Raw genomic sequence first — 12,500 nt, forward strand, 5'->3', positions numbered from 1 at the left:
AAACGATATCACACGTTATCGAGGCGATCATTCTTTCTGGATGTGGAAAAGGTGATGACGTCTTTATTCCAAGATTTCTTCTTACACCATCAGGAGCAGAAATTCCATTTACATTCAGAAGACTGCAATTCCCCCTTCGTGTCAGCTTTGCCATGTCCATTAACAAATCTCAGGGTCAAACCCTCTCTGTAGCTGGTCTTCTCTTGGAAGAGCCCTGCTTCTCGCATAGGCAACTGTATGTTGGCTGCTCGAGAGTAGGAACCAAAAGAAACCTTTTTGTATATGCTCCACAAGGAAAATCAAGGAACATTGTTTACAACGAGGTGTTATAATCTCAACAGCCAGGAGGTATATACATGATCCCCTTTTTTTTAACAAACTTCATGTACATTCATGTATTTATATTAATATACATATATTGTGTGTGTGTGTGTGTGTGTGTGTGTGTGTGTGTATCCATATATATATATATATATATATAACAGAAAAGTCTAATTCTTCTATTGAATGTAACCGGGCAACGCCGGGTATCTCTGCTAGTATGACGATAAAAATTTGTTATTATAATTGTTTACTGTAGGATGTGAAAGATAGACAATGCATGAAGTTTTAAGGAAGTATTTATTTACCGTTACATTACAAATACCATGCCTCGACGAGCAGGTTACGATCGATCCAAAAGCATGCAAAGTAAAGTTTGTGTTTGTGTCCTCTTCATTGTTTAGTAGTAAATACAGAGAGAGATAGAACAGAATTAGAGCAAGAGAGAATTGTAGGGTGTTCCCTCTCAGTTGCTTTCTCTCTCTGACCAAGGTTCTAGCTGGTCAGCCAGACTTCGTTGAGTCGTCACCGACGGTGACGAGCTGATTTTTGCTTGGGGTGTGCTTGCTTATATAACTATCCAGAAGGATAGATATATTGAGAACAATAGATTTAGATGGTGGTCTTGTTATCTCTATTCAAGCTTTTGGTGAAGTAGAAGAGGTTAGAAATGGTCAAGTGGTGAAGACATTATTTCGGCCTAGCTAAAGACATCTGGAAAATGTAAATACTGCTGTCAGAGAAAAACCATTGTTTCACCGTGGGAAAAGTTCTGTTGCAGTGTTAATTTAAATTTGGCTATGGTGGATCGAATCCGCTTCATGAATGCAAGATCCACTACATACACTCCCCTTGCCAGTGAGGTTTCTGGAAAGAAGCGAACGATCGAAGGAAACAAAGTGATGTATGGTTGAGGAGAAATTTTGCATATCAAGAGAGAGGATCTTTGAAGTGTATACGGGATAGTTTTCTATTCGGATTATTTCGAATAGCGGTGTCACTTTGCGTGCCAAAATGTGTTGTCAGTGACTGGACAGTACAGCAAATGAGCGCGTGAGGGCGTATACAGGAGTGCAGGGGCACGTTTCGAAATTGACTGTAAAATAAGCTGAGATGAGTGAGTGAGTGCATTCTCAATCCATGATATGAAAGATCTTCCTGCAGGGTTGCAGTGTGTGAAATGCCTTGAAGGTGAAATGCCCGAAGTGAAATGCGTCTGGTGCTGTTGTCGTGGTTAATTGCTGAGTTAGCAAGGACGACAGTGTGAGCATGCTGGAGTGATGCGCTAGACAGATAATTTGCTCTCTTAATTACGTGACCAAACAGAGGTCTAACAGGGGCAATTTATGTCTAAACATGAGCGCAGAGCGTGTGATCATCCGACGTGCTTCTAGTAGGGAGAAGAATTGAGTTGATGCCGACGTGTTGCAATATATATATATATATATATATATATATATATATATATATATATATATATATATATATATATATATATATATATATATATATATATATATATATATATATATCAGGTCATCACATAAGTTCTGTCTGATTTTACCTTTTTTTAAATTGAATGAAATTTTATAGTATTTTAGAATGTCTAGTGGAATAAAAATTACTTTTATGCATTCGTGTACATTTAAACTCATTAAATATTATTTTACAGAATAATAGAATTAACATTTCTTTGATTAAAACCCTTTCTAACACGGAAGTATCCAAAGAGCATTTGAGGCACTTAATGCTTTATGAGTACAAAAAGGAAACTCTGCAGCCGAAGCGACTCGAAGCATACACTCAGTTCATGGGAAAGAATACTTGAATGAAAGAACTTGCAGAAGATGGTTTACAAAATTCAGAAGTGGAGATTTCAGCCTTGAAGATGAAGATCGAACAGGACGTCCAGTTGAGTTTGATGATAAGCTCCTTGAGGGATTACTTGAAGAAAATTCTGCATTATAAGTTGAAGAATTGGCAATAAAGCTTAGTTCAAACCATACAACTGTTCATCGTCATCTTCAACATGTTGGAAAGGTTCATGAACTTGGAAAATGTTTGCCTCATGAATTGTCCGAAAGCAATCGCAAATCCCGAGTTTACATCTGCTCTTCTCCCCATACTCACGAACTCATTTCACCATTTTTGGATAGACTTGTGACTTTTGACGAAAAATGGATCTTCTATCGAAATGTTAAACGTCGTAAGAAAAAGCTCAACCACAACCGAGAAGGGAACTTCCTGGGACCACCTAATGCAACAATCAATGCTCAAGTCTACTGTCAGCAATTAGAGCGTTTGAACCAAGCTTCGAAGAAAAAAAATACCCGCTTTAGTGAATCGAAAAAGAGTGATGTTTCACCAGGACAATGCGCGACCCCACACTGCAAAGATCACATCACAGAAAATCGAAGAGCTTGGTTGGGAAAAAATTCCTCATCCACCTTATTCTCCTGACCTTGCTCCTTCAGACTACCATTTGTTTCGTAGTTTACAGAATCATTTGGGGGACATAACTTTCGCAAGCCAAGAGGCGGTCGAAATTGACATTTAAGAGTTCTTCGCTTTGAAACCAAAAGAGTTTTACATTGATGGGATTAAAAAGCGCTTGTAAATAGATTGAAGGAAGCCATAGACAATCAGGGAAAGTACATTGATGATTAAATTTCAATTGAATATAATATTTGATCGCTTATTTTCTTTATTCAAAATTCGGACAGAACTTATAGGATGACCTGATACATATACACATACACACACACACACGCACGCACACACACACACAAATATATATATACTACATATGTGGAAAATCGGAGTGTGTTTCTTTGTGGCATTGTTAGCTAACTCCTCCAACATCGTTTTATTGATTTTGATGAAACTAGACACGTGAGTAGAACTCATGTCTGGAAACCTCGTGACATACTTAGATTGTTGAAAATATTGATAATACAGCCCCTGGAAGGTATCGTTATATCTACATCATATGATTAATTTTTTAAACACCCAAGGGAAATAACCCATAGCATCTGCACAATATTTTTTTAAATACTCAAGGGATATAACCCATAGCACTGGCACTTACAGTTGTTAGTTTTTAGCGAAGCGATCAATATTTGATTCTCACGATCAGCGGACCTAATTCTGCATTTCACTACTCAGTTTTCAACTGCTAAACCTTAGTATTGCACTTTCTTGATGCATGTACACTTTCAGTGCCCATAACTCCGATAATTCTACATTTTTCCAGTTAAAATTTTTCGATGACGAACTCAAAACCCGGTTGGTCTGCTGGTTCTGTCGCTGGAAGTCTGTAAGAGTTTGCTCTCGTGTTTGCAATTTCTCTCAGATGCGGCTGTGCATCGTCAATCAGCTTGAAGAGATGTCCTCTTGGGGTTAAAAAAATCGCAGTAAAATCCGTTCGAACGGACAGTCATGTTCGAAGTGACGACGAACATTAATTTAGTATAACTACTGCATTAATCTCTTTGACAGATTTTAGAACTAGCACTTTTGCCTTTTGCATACATCAGCGACTGTACGTCACTTGAAATAGTAAGTCATAACGTATTTATTACTGGATGTAATGCGTTAACATATTAGAATGGTTTGAAAGAAAAGGCTTGTAGCATATTACATGAACATACTTTGCAACCACATGTCTCAAAGCAAATGAGGCGAATATGCACGCATGCGTATGTGTGTGCGAGTGGCGTGGCTCAATGTGTACCTCTAGGAACCGACAGGCAAAAGCAGCGCAAAATTAGAAAAGCGTTTGCTTTATATAAGGGATGAACCGGAAGTCCCTGACTTCCACGTCATCCGGAAGTTAATTGAAAGTTTCTAGAATATTTGAGAAGCTCGAGGGAGATTACTCTCGTTAGATCCCTGTTTCGTTTTGCTTTCCTGCTTGACCACCAGGGATCACTACAAAATTATACATTGGGTCATCCCATAAATACTGCAGTTTTTTCAATTGCATGAACTAAAAGTCAAAGGGGGACGGGATAAATTACCTGCTTCAACTTGCTATAAAAGCAGGGAGAAATTTTACCTTGTACTTATTCTTAGTGCAAGTTTTGAAGAGTGCAGTTCAATTTTAACAGTTATTTTCTCAAAGCTATAAAGGAAGTGACAGAGGAGCATATTTTGATATATTTTGCTTTATGAGTTCAACAACGGCAACAATGTAATGGAAAGTGCGAGGAATATTAATGCAGTATATGGGGATTGTATAATAAGCGTAAGCTAATGTCAACGGTGGTTCTGGAAATTCTGAGCTGGAAACTGCAATCTAGAAGATGAGCCTTTTTCTGGAAGATCTGTAGAGCTCGACAAGGATGACCTGAAAACTCTGGTGGAACAAAATCCGATCATAACTGTTGAGGAACTAGCAGAGAAGCCTGGATTTGGTCGTTCAACCATTCAACAAATCGCATACTGGCATGGGTTGGACGGTTCGACTGGGGTCTGGGAAGCCAGTAGGCTGCACCAGACTCCAATCTGGTCTGGCAGTGTTTCTACAGCTGAATGCGCTTAACACCACCCACTCCGAGAGTGTAGTGGGTACTTTTTACGTACAGGGTCCAGAGGGGGCTGGCATCAACCACATTTGGATGGTACTTTTTACGTGCCACCGGCACAAGGAGCCAGACAGGAGGCGCTAGCATCAGCCATAACTACAATTTCCATTTGATTGTGGTTTGATTTGATTTTGATGTACTTGACTCAATAGGTCTCCTCAAGCACGGAATGTCGCCCTACGAACCAAAGGTACTTTTTGAGTGGGCGGGCTGGTATCTTTATCAGTTTTTTTATCATTTCATTGTCAAAAGTTTATACAATGCCTTTTTAGAATACAACTTATAAATTATCATCCATGTTAAGTTAGTTTAGTTGTGATACCTCAATCGGCCCCCTAGGTGGGTGCTGGGCATAACAACTACTAACAAAAGGGGTGCTACAAAAAAAAATGGTTAAGAACCACTGCACTAGATGGAAACACTTGAGTATGATCTTCCTCCAATAGAGATGGGAACTTCTCCAAAGCTGAAGACCTCCCTCATAGCTGCTCAGAACCACCACGGATCCAGTGGAAGTTACTCAACCACCTGAGAATGAGAATGGGAAAATCAAAAGTTGTTTTGGTCAGTTGGGACTATAAGAAAGGCCCAACTGCCAGAGAATGTGAAGAAGTGGCCCATACTATGGAGAGCTACCTTGTCTGTCCTTCACCACCCAAACCCCTGCAGCAAAAAGACCTTGCAGAGTATTGTAAAAATGCAAAAAATTGTGTAAAGAAATGGGAAACTGCCATATGATCATTTTACTTTTGAGATATTTAGACATTATTGTGGATTACTTTTTAGAAACTTTAGAAAATTGATATTTATTATTTTTAATCCTTAAATGTTTTAGAAATCCATGTGAATATTTTCTAAGTTTGCAATGCATCTGGACTCACTTTGTGATACAAGATAACATTTGAACGTTCTCACCTTCTGAGACCTACTCACTTTGTATATAATAAAGTGAGCACCATCATCATCATCATCGTTTAACGTCTGCTTTCCATGCTGGCATGGGTTGGACGATTTGACTGAGGGCTGGGGAACCAGAAGGCTACGCCAAGCTTCAATCTTGATCTGGCAGAGTTTCTACAGTTGGATGCCCTTCCTAATGCCAACCACTCCGAGAGTGTAGTGGGTGCTTTCACGTGCTACCGGTACTGGCAATGACCTCACTCGAATTTTTTACACATACCACCGGCACAGGTGCCAGTAAGGCAATGCTGGTAATGCTCACAATTAATTTAAATGGTTTGGTTTACTACATCAATTATAATTACACTGTAGTGATGAGAGAAAAAATACAGGAATCCTTTGCCATGGAATGTTTTTTGTTTTAAACTACCATCATGTTTATCAGCACACTACACAAATTCTGATCCTTGATCCATACACTCATCAATCATTCCATTTTAACCATTTCATTACTGTATTTCTGTTGAGATGCTCTGTGTTTCTTTCAATTAATTTTAAATATAAGAAAGAATTTAGTAAAATAGCTTAGTTATCATTAAGCTCGTGTTAGAAACATAAATTGTGACTAAGGTTTGGTGGAAGATTTTAATTCGAAACTTATGGAAACAAGATATTTGTATTCAGAGACAGGGCCAGTTTCAGTCGGGTTAGTAATGAAAGAGTTTATCTAGAAATGATTTTCATTACCTCTGCTAGGTTACAATATTTTCTCAATGTTAATGAGGCATGTTAATTCTTCAAGCACTTTTAACCCTTTCATTTCTGTATTCATTTTGAGATGCTCTGTGTTTCTTTCAATTATTTTAAATATAAGAAAGAATTTAGTAAAATAGCTTAGTTATCATTCAGCTCGTGTTAGGAACATTAATTGTGACTAAGGTTTGGTGGGAGATTTTAATTCGAAACTTATGGAAACAAGATATTTGTATTCAGAGACAGGGCCAGTTTCAGTCGGGTTAGTAACGAAAGAGTTTATCTAGAAATGATTTTCATTACCTCTGCTAGGTTACAATATTTTCTCAATGTTAATGAGGCATGTTAATTCTTCAAGCACTTTTAACCCTTTCATTTCTGTATTCATTTTGAGATGCTCTGTGTTTCTTTCAATTATTTTAAATATAAGAAAGAATTTAGTAAAATAGCTTAGTTATCATTCAGCTCGTGTTAGGAACATTAATTGTGACTAAGGTTTGGTGGGAGATTTTAATTCGAAACTTATGGAAACAAGATATTTGTATTCAGAGACAGGGCCAGTTTCAGTCGGGTTAGTAACGAAAGAGTTTATCTAGAAATGATTTTCATTACCTCTGCTAGGTTACAATATTTTCTCAATGTTAATGAGGCATGTTAATTCTTCAAGCACTTTTAACCCTTTCATTTCTGCATTCATTTTGAGATGCTCTGTGTTTCTTTCAATTATTTTAAATATAAGAAAGAATTTAGTAAAATAGCTTAGTTATCATTCAGCTCGTGTTAGGAACATTAATTGTGACTAAGGTTTGGTGGGAGATTTTAATTCGAAACTTATGGAAACAAGATATTTGTATTCAGAGACAGGGCCAGTTTCAGTCGGGTTAGTAACGAAAGAGTTTATCTAGAATTGATTTTCATTACCTCTGCTAGGTTACAATATTTTCTCAATGTTAATGAGGCATGTTAATTCTTCAAGCACTTTTAACCCTTTCATTTCTGTATTCATTTTGAGATGCTCTGTGTTTCTTTCAATTATTTTAAATATAAGAAAGAATTTAGTAAAATAGCTTAGTTATCATTCAGCTCGTGTTAGGAACATTAATTGTGACTAAGGTTTGGTGGGAGATTTTAATTCGAAACTTATGGAAACAAGATATTTGTATTCAGAGACAGGGCCAGTTTCAGTCGGGTTAGTAATGAAAGAGTTTATCTAGAAATGATTTTCATTACCTCTGCTAGGTTACAATATTTTCTCAATGTTAATGAGGCATGTTAATTCTTCAAGCACTTTTAACCCTTGCATTTCTGTATTCATTTTGAGATGCTCTGTTTCTTTCAATTATTTTAAATATAAGAAAGAATTTAGTAAAATAGCTTAGTTATCATTCAGCTCGTGTTAGGAACATAAATTGTGACTAAGGTTTGGTGGGAGATTTTAATTCGAAACTTACGAAAACAAGACATTTTTACTACAGAGCCAGAGCTTGTTTCAGCCGGGTTAGTAATGAAAGGGTTAAGCATTATATTGGATTTATGGGAAAATATGGTGGAGACAGTTAATGGAGAAGCTTCTTGAACACTTGACATAATTTTCTCTCTGTTGTCACATATTGTTACCACAGTAGATGTTGCAAGATTTAATGTTTCAGTAATATAACTCAGGTTTTCTTCCACATCAAGTCTTTTTAAAACACCAAGTTTGATATTCAGTGTAATCTTTTTATAGTTTCTTTTCAAACTGTTGCCTTCAGTTCTACTTAATAGCTTCTTTCCAGACATCTTAAACTGAAGATAAATCCAAAAGTGTCAGCAATTAATTTTCCACAACAAATATCATCATCATCATCGTCATCACCATCGTTTATCATCTGTTTTCCATGCTAGCATGGGTTGGATGGTTCGACCGGGGTCTGGGAAGCCAGGAGGCTGCACCAGGCCCAGTCTGATCTGGCAGTGTTTCTACAGCTGGATGCCCTTCTTAACGCCAACCACTCCGTGAGTGTAGTGGGTGCTTTTTACGTGCCACCAGCACAGGTGCCAGGTGAGGCTGGCAATGGCCACGATCGGTTGGTGCTTTTTACGTGCCACTGGCACAGAGGCCAGTCAAGGCGGCACTGGCAACGGCCAAGTTCAGATGGTGCTTTTTACGTGCCACCGGCACTGGTATCACAACTGCAATTTCCATTGACTTTTGATCGATTTCGATTTCACTTGCCTCAACAGGTCTTTGCAAGCAGAGTTTTGTATCCCAAGAAGGAAAGGTATGCATAAGTGAACTGGCTACATCCAGATAGGGGCCACAGGTTATGGTCTCACTTGTCCTGCCAGGTCTTCTCATGCACAGCATACTTCCAAAGGTCTCGGTCACTAGTCATTGCCTCGGTGAGGCCTAATGTTTGAAGGTCGTGCTTCACCATCTCGTCCCAGGTTTTCCTGGGTCTACCTCTTCCACAGGTTCCCTCAACCGCTAAGGTGTGGCACTTTTTCACACAAATATGTAGTAAATAAAATTTAGCCAAGGAAGAATCTGTTTTGAGAGAGTGGAAAATTCTTACTCCTGTGGATGTAATAATGAAAATGGGATGAAAAGGTGAAGGACTGAGGAAGAGAAATACTATATGATTACAGTTAGCTGAAAGGCCACCAGATTTTATAAGCAATTTGCCCCTTGAACTTCTGACTTAAACACACACTCACACACTACGCAAATATTCACACACACCCCCTGATATACACATACACATGTTCTCTATTATTATTGAAATGAAATTCAATCATTATATAATATAATATCGTATATGCTATTTATATTTGTTATTTCCATTCAGTGCAGTCGTCTCTCTTGCACACCACATCTGCTGCTTCTTAGGTCCAACTTTGTCCATAAGTGCAAAATCCTGTAAGCTGAGGCAGCTGTAATGTGTGACATCTGTATATTAATGATACATGTTGATCAAGTAAATCAAAGGAAGCCAACCTCAGAATTTACGTTATTTAAAAACAGAATACAATGGGGCAGTGAAACCAATGTTGTTGGCAGTGCATATATATATATATATATATAATAATTATTTGAGGGAATATTAATCCTAAATTACAGGGAAAAATATTCAATTGAGAAAAACTAAATCAAATTTCACACAATATAATAAATAAATAATATAAAATTAGAAAAAAAACATCTTTTATCTATTCAAAATGAACAACTAAATTACACCATCCAGAAAATTACATATTTCTATTATATGTAATTTTCTGGATGGTGTAATTTAATTGTTCATTTTAAGAATTGATAAAAGATGTTTTTTTCTAATTTGTATATATATATATATATATATATATATATATATAAAAGGAAATGAAGAAAATGCTGACAAAATAATTTAAGTAAGGGAGAGTGTATTTAATTAGGTGAAAGTTCTTTTTACCGGTTGCGCATTTGTTATGCTTATCAAAAGATATTTTGAGTGAGATAGAGTTCCTTTCTGATTGATTTTTTTCTCTTATCTGATAGAAAAAAATCAATCAGAAAGGAACTCTATCTCACTCAAAATATCTTTTGATAAGCATAACAAATGCGCAACCGGTAAAAAGAACTTTCACCTAATTAAATACACTCTCCCTTACTTAAATTATTTTGTCAGCATTTTCTTCATTTCCTTTTTTTTATATATCACAACTCGTGTTCCACATCTCCTTTTTTAAATATATATATATATATATATATATATATATATATAATTTACAAGATAAGGGGAGAAGAAAAATTCTAATGCCAAATATGCCAAAACAAAAAATTGTCGATAACCATTATAATTTATGTGTCTCGAAACAAACCGATAGAAATCTCTAAAAAATTCGTTATTACCGTATTGGTCCAATTTCGGGGTTAATTCATAAGAAAATTTTCCCCTCTTCAGTGGCAAATACGCGAGATATAAGTGAAATACTTACTCATACCCATGGAAAAAGCAAGCACTAAGTCCTGAGCAGACTTAAGTACCCCAAATATATCCAAAATAGAAAAATCTTTGGCACATCTCGAGACACAATTTTTTGTTTCGGCATATTTGGCATAAGAATTTTTCTTCTGCCCTTATCTTGTAAATTATTTATAAATTTAACCTTTGAAGGTAATTTTTGATATGCTGGCCATTGATAAAATTTTTTTCCTGAAAAAATTTTATCCTACATTAGTTATATATATATATATATATATATATATTGTTGGACATAAACAAACAACCAAACATATAAAATAACTAATTTCAGATTTTCACAAAAAGTATTTAATTAGAAAATATGTAACAAGTGGCTAAAAAAACCCTGATATACAAAATGTAGCAACATATATTTTTTTGTATCACTTCTTATACAAGTGTTGCATTTTAACATAAAATGGAATGTTTTTGTTTTTGTTTGTACAATCAAGATAGATGATGTATAGAACATCGTTTTATCTCTTAGATGTACCATGTCTCTTTAAACAAGCTTTGTTATATTCATCCAAATGGTGTCACACTTGTTTATTTTTTCTCAAATGTACCCTTTAAAACCTCCCTCAGTCATTAATTTCTAGTAATAAAAACAATTAATCCACAATGAGTTGGTTTATTAGGTATATATATATATATATATATATATATATCTGCAGGATATATATCCCTGGAAAATACAAAAATAGATTTGGATATCCTGAGTTTGCAGAATGAATATGTTAAATGATTTAGAAGTCACTTATTAAATGTAATTAGTATAGATTTTTCTTTTTAATTGCGGAGAAATCTGATTCTTTGAAATGATTACATTAGCATTGCAAAAAAGAAAATATTTCTTTTAAAAATATACATTTGAAGGTAACTGCAATTTGAAAACTCATTTCAATATATATATATATATATATATATATATAAAGTTAATCCAAACAAGAAAACACAAAAAACACAGCAACGCGAGGACGTGGAACAAATAAAGTATTATTGGACGCTCAGGAAAGAAGGGAAGAAGGAGGGTTTAACGTTTCGAGCGAAGCTCTTCGTCAGAAACAAAGGAGAAGGAAAGATCCCGAGAAGGGAAGACAGAGGAAAAAAAATTGCTGGCGGTGCTCACGAGGTCACATGTCGCAGAATGTTGCACATATATATATGTATGTATGTATAAGGCAAAGAAGAAAATGGAGAAGGTAATTATATGACAAACATCAGCTGTTGTTTGTCAGCTAATAATCTTCTCCATTTTCTTCTATGCCTTATAAATTCTGTGTAAACTTTTGTTTACCCCCACTCATACCTATTATTCAATTGTGCTATTGCCTTACAACACAGTAAGCATCTGGATATAAATACATAGGTATACATCCAGTAGTATAGAAAATATTTATTATCCCTTAGAAGGTTGTTTAATCTCAAACTCATATAGACACACACACACACACACACATATATATATATATATATATATATATATAGTAGGATAATAAAAAATGTTCTTATTACAGTATAATATATTTGATAAAAATGAGTAGAGATGGCTTTTGTGGGGGTGATTTTTATTTTAATGTTTCCAGTTACTCAAATGAGTCTCAAGCTTTTTGATAGTTTTTTGATCAGTTTTCAAACTGATATTCTGTGGTTTAGAAGGTTGTTTATATAGCAACAGATTTTTTCTTACAAGTATACAAATAAAATAATAAAAAAAAAGAAATAAAAGATAAAAATAATTTAAAAAAAAACAATAAAAAAAACAACAAATATAAAAACTAATATAAAAATAAAAATAATAAAAGGATACAAAAAGTAAATACTGCAGCATGCATGAAAAAAAGAAAGGAAAAGAAAAAGAAGAAAAAAAAGAAGAAAAAAAAGTTGGGGGAAATGGAAAGAAAAAAAGTGGAAGGTAAGAAGAAAAAAAGTAGTTGAAAATGGTAGTGAGAAGAGATTA

General features: G+C 35.3%; 1 protein-coding gene across 1 annotated transcript in view; it reads right to left on the bottom strand.

The window, feature by feature from the left end:
* Positions 1-8,103: 8,103 nt before the first annotated feature.
* The window catches only part of LOC115216652, a 76,944-nt gene continuing 72,547 nt past the window's right edge, over positions 8,104-12,500 (bottom strand). The window contains exon 4 of the mRNA XM_036506292.1: positions 8,104-8,345. The gene's annotated coding sequence lies outside the window, so the exon portion shown is untranslated. The remainder of the gene's footprint in view (positions 8,346-12,500) is intronic.

This window comes from Octopus sinensis, linkage group LG10, assembly GCF_006345805.1.
Source record: "Octopus sinensis linkage group LG10, ASM634580v1, whole genome shotgun sequence".
Lineage (NCBI taxonomy): Eukaryota > Metazoa > Mollusca > Cephalopoda > Octopoda > Octopodidae > Octopus > Octopus sinensis.